The sequence below is a fragment of the Stegostoma tigrinum genome, chromosome 27, assembly GCF_030684315.1.
Source record: "Stegostoma tigrinum isolate sSteTig4 chromosome 27, sSteTig4.hap1, whole genome shotgun sequence".
Taxonomy (NCBI): domain Eukaryota; kingdom Metazoa; phylum Chordata; class Chondrichthyes; order Orectolobiformes; family Stegostomatidae; genus Stegostoma; species Stegostoma tigrinum.
In genome coordinates this window covers 13,154,298-13,169,052 of record NC_081380.1, presented here as the reverse complement: position 1 = coordinate 13,169,052, position 14,755 = coordinate 13,154,298, and the positions used below count along the sequence as shown (strand labels likewise).

Below are 14,755 nucleotides of genomic sequence, written 5' to 3'. Positions count from 1 at the left end.
CCCTGTTTCTTGCTTTGTCATTGCACACAGTGCCTTCAATTCCATTTTTCTCCCGAATCTGTGCAATGATCTCTGCTCACTGTGTGAAACATCTTTGGATATTTCACTGATAGAGCACAATGCAAGTTTATTTTTCAATCGGTGCTACTCTCACAGTCAAGTAACCATTCCTTGGCTTGGTGTTCAATAGGCCTTGCTAAAAAGGCACAGTGTGAGTCTTTCTTTGCCTGTCCGAAAGCAGAAGAGCCTTGACAACACAGGAAGACTCTGTACATAGAGTGAAAAAAGAAATCCATTAAGACAGAGAGAGGGCGACAAAAGCACACAGTGTAACAACAAGACAAAGCAAATTACACAATAAGAGCCTGTTTGCTGCAGCAAGTCAATAAACGATGAAGAACATGAGCTGGTTCCAGTAATTGTGAGTACAAAGCCCCTTTGGCCAAGCCGTATTATTGTCTTATCACTTGCTGGTTATTGTGAAAAAATGGAAATCTCTCACCCATATTTGTCTTAGCTTTACAAGCTTGCTTCTCCTGTCAGGCACCAGACAGCACCTGAACGAAGATTTCCCAAGTCATTAGGGCCCGTGAGAGTCCAGGATTGCTCGGACGTGGCTAAATAGGTTGATGAGCTCTAACATAATGCTGACTGGAACAGACTTTTTTTTTTAACTTTTCTTGATGTTAGAATTTTACTGGATTTATTCTCTGCAGATGGATATTGTAGAATGCTGGATGAATGCCATCAGTGTTAGTATTCAGAATGAATCTTGTTATGGTTAATATTTGGAGTAAAATGATTAGGCTCAGTGTTCCAGACCAAAGTGGTCAGGATTGCTGTTCTGGAATGTTGTGGTCGGGGTATGTTTCTGGGATTTCTATGGTCAGAGTTATCGTTCTTGAACAATGTGTCCAGATTGGTTTTTAGGAGCGATGTGGTCAGGTCTATATTCAGAAACAAGATGCTAAGGGTAAATAATCTGGAAAAAATAGATTTGATATTCTGGAACAGTGTGGTCAGGGTTGGTATTCTGGAAAAAATATGTGGGGAGTTTTGGTGGTCTGGATAAATACAGTGAGTGTTGATGTTCTAGGATAATGTGGCATGTGCTTGTGTTCTGGAACAACATGAAGAGTGTTGGTAATATGGAACAATGTAGAGACTGGTGGAGCTCTGGATCAAATGTGGACTGTGGTGGAGCTCTGGTACAATGTGGAGAGTGTTGGAGCTCTGGTACAATGTAGAGCGTGTTGGAGCTCTGGTGCAATGTGGAGTGTGTTGGAGCTTTGGTGCAATGTGGAGTGTGTTGGAGCTCTAGTACAACGTGGAGTGTGTTGGAGCTGTGATACAATGTGGAGTCTGTTCGAGCTCTGGTACAAAGTAGAGAGTGTTGGAGCTCTGGTAAAATGTGGAGTGTGTGGAGCTCTGGTACAATGTGGAGTGTGTTGGAGCTCTGGTACAATGTGGAGAGTGTTGGAGCTCTGGTACAGTGTGGAGTGTGTTGGAGCTCTGGTACAATGTGGAGAGTGTTGGAGCTTTGGTACAATGTGGAGAGTGTTGGAGCTCTGGTACAATGTGGAGTGTGTTGGAGCTCTGGTACAATGTGGAGTGTGTTGGAGCTCTGGTACAATGTGGAGAGTGCTGGAGCTCTGGTACAATGTGGAATGTGTTGGAGCTCTGATACAATGTGGAGTGTGTTGGAGCTCTGGTACAATGTGGAGTGTGTTGGAGCTCTGGTACAATGTTGAGCGTGTTGGAGCTCTGGTACAATGTGGAGCGTGTTGGAGCTCTGGTACAATGTGACGTGTGTTGGAGCTCTGGTACAATTTGGAGTGTGTTGGAGCTCTGGTACAATGTGGAGAGTGTTGGAGCTCTGGTGCAATGTGGAGAGTGCTGGAGCTCTGGTACAATGTGACGTGTGTTGGAGCTCTGGTACAATGTGGAGTGTGTTGGAGCTCTGGTACAATGTGGAGTGTGTTGGAGCTCTGGCACAATGTGGAGTGTGTTGGAGCTCTGGTACAATGTGGAGAGTGCTGGAGCTCTGGTACAATGTGGAATGTGTTGGAGCTCTGGTACAATGTGGAGTGTGTTGGAGCTCTGGTACAATGTGGAGAGTGTTGGAGCTCTGGTACAGTGTGGAGTGTGTTGGAGCTCTGGTACAATGTGGAGAGTGTTGGAGCTTTGGTACAATGTGGAGAGTGTTGGAGCTCTGGTACAATGTGGAGTGTGTTGGAGCTCTGGTACAATGTGGAGTGTGTTGGAGCTCTGGTACAATGTGGAGAGTGCTGGAGCTCTGGTACAATGTGGAATGTGTTGGAGCTCTGATACAATGTGGAGTGTGTTGGAGCTCTGGTACAATGTGGAGTGTGTTGGAGCTCTGGTACAATGTTGAGCGTGTTGGAGCTCTGGTACAATGTGGAGCGTGTTGGAGCTCTGGTACAATGTGACGTGTGTTGGAGCTCTGGTACAATTTGGAGTGTGTTGGAGCTCTGGTACAATGTGGAGAGTGTTGGAGCTCTGGTGCAATGTGGAGAGTGCTGGAGCTCTGGTACAATGTGACGTGTGTTGGAGCTCTGGTACAATGTGGAGTGTGTTGGAGCTCTGGTACAATGTGGAGTGTGTTGGAGCTCTGGCACAATGTGGAGTGTGTTGGAGCTCTGGTACAATGTGGAGAGTGCTGGAGCTCTGGTACAATGTGGAATGTGTTGGAGCTCTGGTACAATGTGGAGTGTGTTGGAGCTCTGGATCAAATGTGGACTGTGGTGGAGCTCTGGTACAATGTGGAGAGTGTTGGAGCTCTGGTACAATGTAGAGCGTGTTGGAGCTCTGGTGCAATGTGGAGTGTGTTGGAGCTTTGGTGCAATGTGGAGTGTGTTGGAGCTCTAGTACAACGTGGAGTGTGTTGGAGCTGTGATACAATGTGGAGTCTGTTCGAGCTCTGGTACAAAGTAGAGAGTGTTGGAGCTCTGGTAAAATGTGGAGTGTGTGGAGCTCTGGTACAATGTGGAGTGTGTTGGAGCTCTGGTACAATGTGGAGAGTGTTGGAGCTCTGGTACAGTGTGGAGTGTGTTGGAGCTCTGGTACAATGTGGAGAGTGTTGGAGCTTTGGTACAATGTGGAGAGTGTTGGAGCTCTGGTACAATGTGGAGTGTGTTGGAGCTCTGGTACAATGTGGAGTGTGTTGGAGCTCTGGTACAATGTGGAGAGTGCTGGAGCTCTGGTACAATGTGGAATGTGTTGGAGCTCTGATACAATGTGGAGTGTGTTGGAGCTCTGGTACAATGTGGAGTGTGTTGGAGCTCTGGTACAATGTTGAGCGTGTTGGAGCTCTGGTACAATGTGGAGCGTGTTGGAGCTCTGGTACAATGTGACGTGTGTTGGAGCTCTGGTACAATTTGGAGTGTGTTGGAGCTCTGGTACAATGTGGAGAGTGTTGGAGCTCTGGTGCAATGTGGAGAGTGCTGGAGCTCTGGTACAATGTGACGAGTGTTGGAGCTCTGGTACAATGTGGAGTGTGTTGGAGCTCTGGTACAATGTGGAGTGTGTTGGAGCTCTGGCACAATGTGGAGTGTGTTGGAGCTCTGGTACAATGTGGAGAGTGCTGGAGCTCTGGTACAATGTGGAGTGTGTTGGAGCTCTAGTACAACGTGGAGTGTGTTGGAGCTGTGATACAATGTGGAGTCTGTTCGAGCTCTGGTACAAAGTAGAGAGTGTTGGAGCTCTGGTAAAATGTGGAGAGTGTTGGAGCTTTGGTGCAATGTGGAGTGTGTTGGAGCTCTAGTACAACGTGGAGTGTGTTGGAGCTGTGATACAATGTGGAGTCTGTTCGAGCTCTGGTACAAAGTAGAGAGTGTTGGAGCTCTGGTACAATGTGGAGTGTGTTGGAGCTCTGGTACAATGTGGAGAGTGTTGGAGCTTTGGTGCAATGTGGAGTGTGTTGGAGCTCTAGTACAACGTGGAGTGTGTTGGAGCTGTGATACAATGTGGAGTCTGTTCGAGCTCTGGTACAAAGTAGAGAGTGTTGGAGCTCTGGTAAAATGTAGAGTGTGTGGAGCTCTGGTACAATGTGGAGTGTGTTGGAGCTCTGGTACAATGTGCAGAGTGTTGGAGCTCTGGTACAGTGTGGAGTGTGTTGGAGCTCTGGTACAATGTGGAGAGTGTTGGAGCTTTGGTACAATGTGGAGAGTGTTGGAGCTCTGGTACAATGTGGAGTGTGTTGGAGCTCTGGTACAATGTGGAGTGTGTTGGAGCTCTGGTACAATGTGGAGAGTGCTGGAGCTCTGGTACAATGTGGAATATGTTGGAGCTCTGATACAATGTGGAGTGTGTTGGAGCTCTGGTACAATGTGGAGTGTGTTGGAGCTCTGGTACAATGTTGAGCGTGTTGGAGCTCTGGTACAATGTGGAGCGTGTTGGAGCTCTGGTACAATGTGACGTGTGTTGGAGCTCTGGTACAATTTGGAGTGTGTTGGAGCTCTGGTACAATGTGGAGAGTGTTGGAGCTCTGGTGCAATGTGGAGAGTGCTGGAGCTCTGGTACAATGTGACGTGTGTTGGAGCTCTGGTACAATGTGGAATGTGTTGGAGCTCTGGTACAATGTGGAGTGTGTTGGAGCTCTGGCACAATGTGGAGAGTGTTGGAGCTCTGGTACAATGTGGAGTGTGTTGGAGCTCTGGTACAATGTGGAGAGTGCTGGAGCTCTGGTACAATGTGGAATGTGTTGGAGCTCTGGTACAATGTGGAGTGTGTTGGAGCTCTGGTACAATGTGGAGAGTGTTGGAGCTCTGGTACAATGTGGAGTGTGTTGGAGCTCTGGTACAATGTGGAGTGTGTTGGAGCTCTGGTACAATGTGGAGAGTGCTGGAGCTCTGGTACAATGTGGAATGTGTTGGAGCTCTGATACAATGTGGAGTGTGTTGGAGCTCTGGTACAATGTGGAGCGTGTTGGAGCTCTGGTACAATGTTGAGCGTGTTGGAGCTCTGGTACAATGTGGAGCGTGTTGGAGCTCTGGTACAATGTGACGTGTGTTGGAGCTCTGGTACAATTTGGAGTGTGTTGGAGCTCTGGTACAATGTGGAGAGTGTTGGAGCTCTGGTGCAATGTGGAGAGTGCTGGAGCTCTGGTACAATGTGACGTGTGTTGGAGCTCTGGTACAATGTGGAATGTGTTGGAGCTCTGGTACAATGTGGAGTGTGTTGGAGCTCTGGCACAATGTGGAGAGTGTTGGAGCTCTGGTACAATGTGGAGTGTGTTGGAGCTCTGGTACAATGTGGAGAGTGCTGGAGCTCTGGTACAATGTGGAATGTGTTGGAGCTCTGGTACAATGTGGAGTGTGTTGGAGCTCTGGTACAATGTGGAGAGTGTTGGAGCTCTGGTACAATGTGGAGAGTGCTGGAGCTCTGGTACAATGTGGAGTGTGTTGGAGCTCTGGTACAATGTGGAGAGTGTTGGAGCTCTGGTACAATGTAGAGTGTGCTGGAGCTCTGGTACAATGTGGAGTGTGTTGGAGGTCTGGTACAATGTGGAGTGTGTTGGAGCTCTGGTACAATGTGGAGAGTGCTGGAGCTCTGGTACAATGTAGAATGTGTTGGAGCTCTGGTACAATGTGGAGTGTGTTGGAGCTGTGGTACAATGTGGAGTGTGTTGGAGCTCTGGTACAATGTAGAGAGTGTTTGAGCTCTGGTACAATGTGGAGTGTGTTGGAGTTCTGATTCAATGTGGGGTATGCTGGAGCTCTGGTACAATGTGGAGTGTGTTGGAGCTCTGGTACAATGTGGAGCGTGTTGGAGCTCTGGTACAATGTGGAGTGTGTTGGAGGTCTGGTACAATGTGGAGTGTGTTGGAGCTCCTGGTACAATGTAGAGAGTGTTGGAGCTTTGGTACATACTCTGAAACTGTGTGGAGAATATTGGTATTCTGGAACAACGTGGAGAATGTTGGTATTCTGGAACAACGTGGAGAATATTGGTTTCTGGGACAACGTGGCGAATGTTGGTTTGCTCTGTAAAAGTGGATAGTGTTCGTGTTCTGAAACAGTACAGATAATGTCAGCATTCTGTGACAATGTTGAAAATGTTGCTATTGTGGAACAATGTGGTGTGCTTTGGTGCTTTTTCATAGTGTTGTAGCACTGGCAATCTAGAAGGCAGTGATCGATGGACTGAACTGTTAGGTATTAAAGCTTTATCAGTCCTGCAGCCTCTCTCCTCAGATTTCCGGACATTTTTTATGGATGGATTTTGAGTTTTAAAATGAATCTGTCTCCATATCTCTCTATCTCTCTCTCCAATAGGCTGGGATTATATTAATTGGAATTCAGTAGAATGAGGGGAAACATTTAAGATTATGAAGGGAATAGATAAGGTGGAGGCAGGGAGGTTGTTTCCGCTAGCAAGTGAAACTAGGACTAGAGGGCATCACCTTCAAATACAGGGAAGCAGATGTAGGACTGAGGTCAGGAGGATCTTCTTCACCCAAAGGGCTGTGAATCTGTGGAATTCCCAGCCCAGTGAAGATGTTGAAACCACCTTGCTGCAAGTTTTTAGGCAAGGCTAGAAAAACTTTTTAACAGTAAGGGAATTAAGGGTTAATGTGAGTGGGCGGGTAAGTGGAGCTGAGTCTCAAAAAGATCAGCCATGATCTTATTAAATGGCGGGGTGGGCTCGAGGGGCCAGATGGCCTACTCGTGCTCCTAGTTCTTATGTTCTTGCGTTCTTATTCTCATCCCCTGTCTCTGGGGAGATTGTGAGTTAATTTTTAGCTTTTTAAAAAATATTGGTACCATATTTCCAACTCTTTGAAGTGCAGTTTGTGAACTCTGACATTGTGAGAACTTGGTAAAGTTCAATCCGATGACAGGATAATTACACAGAGTCTGAGATGGAGATAGGAGTGAGAATGCTTTGCAACACAGGCGCACTCACAAGCACAAGGAGAGGCAGGAATCAAAATGTTTCAATAAGTCATTCAATTAGCAACAATGTAAGCATAAAACTATTAAACCATTCCAGTTTACTGAGGTCCTTGCTTTTAAGATAGAATCCAAAAAGGCGGAAGTTGGAGTTAGTAGTGTGGAATTTCTTTGTGATTCATTGATACGCTGGCAATTCAGGAACTTAAGAAACTAGTTTCTTGAACATTCCTTTAATGGCCTTCGGCGCAATATTACAAAAATGTAAGTTATGCTTTGTTGTTTTGATGACTACTTGCAGAGAGCACAGGTACCATTTTTTGACTGTTTTATATACACCAACCTGATCACTTTGGCTCTTTGCATTCCCGTTGCTCTTTCCGTGAATTCTTCATTTCTTTTTGATCTGAATTCAGTCCTTTCGGTTTCTAAGGATTTGACCTGGGTTGTTCGAAACTTTGAAATTCCTGTTAGCCTCAGAACCTTGCCTAGCTTTCAGCACCTTCACAGAATCTTACTAAAGGGATTCACTGTGAGCATCCCCCCCAACCCAGCCAAAACTGACCTCCTTTCTAACCTCAGCCACCAACTTCTCTACTCCAGGAGTGCCCAGGTAAGAGCCTTTTACTTTGATGGGTCTTTTTTTTATTCCAGGTTATTTTATCTGAATCTTCTACCAGGGCTTTAGTTTGACCACCCTCAAGTCCCATGGCTGCTTGATCTTCTTTGTGATGCCCTCCCAGAATTGGGCATTTGGGGTTATAATAACTTGGACAGATCCAAGGACCAATCTAAGTGTCACTACAGGGAACTCCAGACTGGTTCCGATGATTATGAGAGCAAAGACCATACCACACTACAGCTGAACTCAGGAGAGGGGACAGACATGCACTCTCCAACACTCCTAGGCTGTCAAAGCTGAGTCAGGGGTCAGTTTAGAGCCATTCCTGATATGGGAAATTAACTAAATTAACTAAATTTCAGAGGTGAGATGAGATTGACAGCCCTTGACATCAAAGGTGCATTCAACCAAATGTGGCCAGTGGCTAGAGTCATACCCAGCACATAAGAAGATGATCACGATTGTTGGATGTCACTCATCTCAGCTCCAGGACATTTCTGCAGGAGTCCCACAGGATAGTGACAAAAGTATGGATGTTCACCGATGATTCATAGAATCCACAGTGTGGAAGCAGGCCATTTGGTCTATCAAGTCAACATTGACCCTCCAAAGACCATTCCACCCATACCCAAACCCACCCTATTCCTTTAACCCTGCATTTTCCATGGCTAACTCAGGTTACCTATACATCCCTCGACATTATGGGCAATTTAGCACGGCCATTTCAGCTAACATGCACATCTTCGGACTGTTGGAAGAAACCAGAAGACTTGGAAGAAACCCATGCAGACACAAGGAGAATGTGAAAACTCCACACAGACATTTGCCTGAGAACGAAATGAACTTGGGTCCCTGATGCTGTGAGGCAGCAGTGTTAACCACTGAGCCATCATGCTACCTACAATGTTCAGCACCATTTGCGACTTCTCAGATACTGAAACAGTCCACATTCAAATGCAACAAAATCTGGACAATCTCTAGGCTTGGGCTGACAAGTGGGGAGTGACATTCATATCACACAAATGCCAGGCTATGACCATCGCCAATAAGAGACAATCTAACCACTGCCCCTTGGCATTCAATAGTGTTACCATCATTGAATCCCCCACTATCAACATCCTGGGACTTGCCATTGGCCAGAATCTCAACTGAATTTGCCACATAAACATAATGGTTACAAGAACAGGCCAGAATCTGGGAATACTATGGTGTGTAACTGACCTCCTGATGCCTTAAAACCTGTCAACTATCTACAAGGCACAAGTCAGGAGTGTGATGGAATACTCCCCACTTGCCTGGATGAGTGCAGCCTCAACAACACTCAAGAAGCTTAACACCATCCAAACAGCAAACAACAAGGAACAATACAGCATAGGAACATGCCCTTCAGGCCCTCAAGCATGTGCCAACACATTTTGCCAGGACAGAGAAACACACTTAATTGGCGCCACATCCAAAAGCATCCTCTCCTTCCACCACCTCAGTAGTGAGAGATGCTCAGTAGCAGCAGTGTGTACTATCTACAAGATACACTGCAGAAATCCATTCAAGATCCTCAGGCAGCAACTTCCAAACCCATGACCACTTCCATCTAGAAGGAAAAAGGCAGCAGATACTTGGGAACACCAGCACCAAGCCACTCACCATCCTGACTTGGGAATGCATTGGTGTTCCTTCCCTACACTGGGTCAACATCTGGGATACCGTCCCTCAGGGCATGGTGGGTCTACCTACAGTAGGTAGACTGCAGTGGTTCAAAAAGGCAGCTCAATGCCGTCTTCTCAAGGCCAACTATGGATGGGCAATAAATGCTGGTCAGCCAGCAACGCCCACATCCCACGAGAGAATTGGAAACAAAAGGTAGTCCTGGTATCTCTGAGTAAAGCAAGGGACTTGTTGCTTTCTGGGATGGTACTCAGAGACTGTTTCTATGAGAACAAAACTCCTCCAAATTTCAGGACATATTTCTGGGTTGACCGGATGTAGGAGAAATCCTGTCTGAATTCTACAGTCAGGTCCCTGTTGGTTCTGCTCCTATGTTAGGGTATCACTTCCAGGGCTGGGCTGGTGGACTCTCGCCATTCCTGCTGGCTTCCCAGTCTCCCTCTGGTATTCCAGCTGGGAAGTCGCGGCTGTATTGCAGTGAAAACACAAAGGCCTTCTGGGCTTTCCCTTTGGATCTCACCATGGAATTTTCACCCACCTCATTTCTAGTCCCTTTCCCACGTATGGCCCCCTTTCCATCCACTCTCCCTACTTCTCTTTCACTGGCTAGGCTGGTGGGGCAGACTCTAAATGGAACGGCCTGAGTGGTTCAGCTTAATAGTGCGATCCTAGCTAGTAGTAGCGAGTGGTTTCTCTCATTTTGAGGACACTCTGCCCTTCTCTATACATACTATGGCTGGAGGGGGATAGAAAGGTTTTCAATTCCTCCGGCAAGCAATTTGCCTAATTCGTTAAAGGTGTAGGTTATTTTTACAGACTACACGTACCCATCAAAAGTGATTTACTTTCATCTTTTGAACTCCAGATAACTCCGCATGTGTTTCTTTTCGTCAACTGTTCTTCTGAATTGCGTTATACACACTGACAATGGTAACTTTGGCCTAACATAGCTGTGGGGTCAATGTGCAATCAACACCTTTGACCCTCACTGTCAGTTGCCCTTGTTTCACAAGGATCCTCATTTCTTGCACTATTGCAGCTGTCCTGTCACCTTTTTTCAAATTTAAGGATGAACTCTGTGCATCAAAGGCCTTTAAAGCTTGGTTCTGGAGTTTGAAGACTGAACAGTTCCAGGCTGGAGAGGAGATTTACCAGTTGCCTCCATCTATCACAGTTCTTTCTGAACCTGTAACTCCATTCCTAAATCTCGGAGCTGGAAAGCCCTTTGTCTCCCTCTTTCTCTCCTGACAACTCTACTCGACTTTAATATTTTACAACTCTAGTCAGGTGATAAGACGTTAATCTGGTTTCCAGTTCTAATGCTTTCCACCCTGGAATGACCTTAATGCTTATCCTTAATGCTCAGCCAGCACTTTCATTCCATTTTACTCTACTTTGTAATTTCACTTGTAATTCCCTTTAACTGGCCTGTTGTCAGAGTAACTAACATTTCAGTGGTTAATCTGTCCTGTTCTATCAATGCTTTTGAATGAAAATGTGCCATTTTCCAATGTTGGATTAAAAAAAATTGTTGCAATTTGCGTAGTTTTACAAATTGCATCAGCTCTCCAATTTTCACCTTTTGAATTTCAATCAGTTCATTTCAGCTCATTTCTCACATTTGGAATTTTGTCAAATCTCATGGCTCAGTACATCGTGGGTCTACCCACCCCAGGCTTGAGTCTCCGATTTCTTTCACCATCAGACTGTGAGCCAGTTTCAGAATGAAACTCTCCCTTAGGTGCCATCACTTGCTGTTGAGCAGATTGTGAAAGGTTCTCGTTCTCTTTTTAAACAGTAAGGCTCTATTTTCTCCACACTGTGCACGTTGACTTTGTAGGGATTGTAAGAGCACAAAGTAATCATAGGATCCCTACAGTGTGGAAACTGGCTATTCAGCCCATGATGTCCACACTGACCCTCTGAAGGGCATATCATCAAATTCAGCCTGCCCAACCAATCCTTGTAACCTTATATTTCCAAAGCTGATCCATCTATCCTACACATCATTGGACTGTGGGAGGAATCCGTACCCAGAGGAAACCCATTGCAGACAGAGGGAGAATGCACAAAACTCCACACAAACAGTCACTCACAGGTGTAATCATACCTGGGTCCCTGGTGCTGAGAGGCAACGTTAACCATTGAGTCACCGTGCCACCCGTGTTAAACCACTCATTAGGGTTTATTTCGCACCATCTTAAACATGGGGAGATGGGGGGAGTAAAGTGCAACACAGGTACATCTACACATGTACAAGGAGAGACAGGGATTGGAAAAGATAAGCAAATTACTCAATTAGTGTTGAATTGAATTGAACTGAATTGAATTTGCTCTATTGTCGCATGTACTCACAGGAGGACAGCGAAAAATTTACAAGCTGCCACTTACAGCGCCATCTTAGGCATAAAGGTATCTAGCTATAGCTTTTTGAATTTAAATCTTTAGAAAAAAAGGAGAAAAATAAAGAAATAAAAAGTCCAACTTTACAGACCCTCTCATGTACAAAACCATAGAAATAAATTAGAAAAATAAAGAAATAAAATGTTCAGAATAACAATCTTTCCACAAAAATATAATAAAGAGAAAAAAACAAGTCAAACAACATAAATACAAAAGAATGGAGGGATACAGATGTATCTGTGTTCTTACTTTAAAGCTGGGGCCCAAAACAGGAATGAACAGCCTGGACATCATTTTAGGGGATGACTGATTGACTAGCCAGCATTTCAGGAACTGGAGATAATTTTTTCCCTAAAAATTCCTTCAAAGATTTTTTGATAAATATTGCTTGAATGTACTTTGCCACTTGGCAGTTTTGATGGAAGTAAGTTGATTATCTGCAGAGAGGACAAATACAGGATTTAGACTCCTTTGTCATCCCGGATTAGGGATTTTGATAACATCAATAGACTTTGTACGAAGCAACAATGAGCCGTTAACTGTATTTCAAAATCATTTTGTGCAAAGGATTGGAGTTGAACCCTATGGGAGGCATGTAACCAAGTGTTGGTGATGGTGTCGGTATGGGCAGGGGTGAAGTGGGGACAGTTAGTATCAAAACAAAGGCTTGCATTCTGCATTACACACACTATGGCCTGTTTCAGAGGTTAAATGGAAAGTTATTAGTATGTCTTCTTACAGGATAGAGGTAAATGCGTACGTACTTTATTTGGAGCTTTTCCATGAAAACAATTGGTCTCTGTGGCAGTGTATAAAACAACAGTTAGTATTCCCATCCCTGCTGGAGATACCTGATGTTTCATAGGCTGGCTGAATTTGACTCCCAAAGAAGCTGCTGGAAGGTTACAGTTACAACCAGTCAAGTGATTTTAGCAAACATTCTTTTTGGGTGGTTAATGGCTTGTTAAAATGGTCACTAATTTAATATGGATGTGCATGATATTTTGCTTTTTAATCAATTTGCATCATAAAGGTGAAGTCTAAATATATTAGAGTGTGTTATTTCCTGAGACTGGTATAGCATGTCAAACTGCCTACTCATGATGCCTTTCTGATTCCAAACACTCCATTCACAGCAGCATCTGCACAGGCGCAGTGCCTGTGGGGAAACAAAACACATTAATGTCAATTAATGGAGTGCTCTGGCAGAATGAAAAAGCAGATGTAAGGGTTGGTTTGAAGGATGTAGCAGGGAGGGCCTTCACCATAAAGACACTGGCAGATGTGAAATGGATCGTGAAAAAGTCTCTCACTGGAATGGAACTGAATGTAGGGTTTTCTGAAATGATATTAACAAATGAGGAACAGATCAAGGGCAAATTATAGGTACGAAAATAGAATGTCTCCTCGGACAACAGATTGTAATGTGTGAATACGTACTGTTGTATCAGTGACAAACAGCAGAATCCTAAGTTTCATTCCACATTCATGAGAGACAGGAATGAGCTATTCAGTGATGGAGGAATGAAGTGTCACCAAGGTGGGGTGTAGAACATCAAGTACTATTTAGAATCAGGAAGTCATAGGATCATTTACATTACATAAGGAGGACAATTGTCCTATTAATTCCATTCCGACTTCTGACAGACTATCCAGTCGGTTCCATTCTCCCCATAGCCCGCAAGACAATTTTCTTCAGGTGCCCATCCCATTTCTTTTTGAACTGATTAATTTTTTCACTTCCACACCTGCCTTGATTTGTTCCTATCCCCCGCAATACTGTACACCCCCATCAAATCTGCCCAACAGTCTCTGTTAGTCCAAAGAGATTAATCCCCAGGCTTTTCAAACTAACCTTGCAACACAAAATCTCCCACCCCTGGAACCATTACTGTGATAAATCTGCCCTGGAACTTTTCAAAGACCTTTACATCTTTCCAAAGTGTGGTTATGAGAACTGGTTACGTTATTTTCTAAAAGTTATCTGCTGTTTTTAACCAACCATTTTGAGGGGCTGAGTTAGTCAAGATTCAGATCATATTTGTAAAAGTTGAGTGAAGCTTAACTAATTTGATTGTTTTTCTTGATGAAATAAGAGCAATATTCATGAATGGATTTGAAAAAGTGCTAAAGATAAGTTGCCTTCGAGTGCACAAATCATAACAAGTTAGTATGCAGGTGCAGCTGTAAAGCCTAATGAAAAGTCTTCCTTTACTACAAGAGGAATTGGACCAAAACTAACAATGTTATGCTTCATTTATACAAGGCATTGGTGAGGCTACATCTCGGACATTGTATAGTTTGTTCTCCTTATTAAAGGAAGGATATAAATGCATTGGAGGTGGTTCACAGGAGGCTTACTATATTGAATCCTGGAATGAGTGGGTTATGTTATAAGGACTGCTGGAGTTTAGAAGATTGAAGACTGACTTGATTGAAGTGTGTCAGACCCTGAATGCTTTCGATAAAGTGGATGTAGAAAGGATATTGTGGGTGACTCCAGAGCTATTATAGAATCCCCAGGTTGTGAATAAGTTTCTTTCTGGAGTCCATTCACAAGTTAACTTGTACACAAGCCAGGACATAGTGCAGGAAAATATAAGGCAGTCATTTGTATGTAGAGGAAATATTTTTATGTTGGATCTTTAAAATTACATGATAGGCCAAGCAGCATCTTAGGAGCACAAAAGCTGATGTTTTGGGCCTAGACCCTTCTGATGAAGGGTCTAGGCCTGAATCATCAGCTTTTGTACTCCTGAGACGCTGCTTGGCCTGCTGTGTTCATCCAGCTCCACACTTTGTTACCTTGGATTCTCCAGCATCTGCAGTTCCCATTATCTCTTTAAAGTTATATTCCTGTTTATCTCTTTGCCCTATTCCCATTCTCCAGCACTTGGCCTATAGCCCTGTATGCCATGGCATCACAACCATAGACCTAAATCCTTCTTAAATGTTTTGAGGATTTCTGCCTCTATCAACCTTACAGTCAGTGAGTTCCAGATTCCTGCCTCCCTCTGGGCAAAAAGATTTTCCTTGCATCCACTCTAAACCTTTCACCCCTTACCTTAAACCTATGTTCTCCAGTCATTGATCCTTCCACCATAATAGACAGTGGCATACCTTAGTTTCAGTGCTCAGACACATTGTTTTT

At 44.5% G+C, this 14,755-nt stretch overlaps 1 long non-coding RNA gene across 2 annotated transcripts in view; it reads left to right on the top strand.

Moving 5' to 3' along the window:
• The first annotated feature begins 312 nt into the window (after positions 1–312).
• LOC125464690 (uncharacterized) overlaps positions 313–14,755 on the top strand; it is a 137,464-nt gene continuing 123,021 nt past the window's right edge. Inside the window, exon 1 of one of the 2 annotated variants that reach the window (XR_007250063.2) lies at positions 313–421. This is a non-coding gene — a long non-coding RNA (uncharacterized LOC125464690). The remainder of the gene's footprint in view (positions 422–14,755) is intronic. The other variant, XR_009447304.1, reaches the window with a different exon arrangement.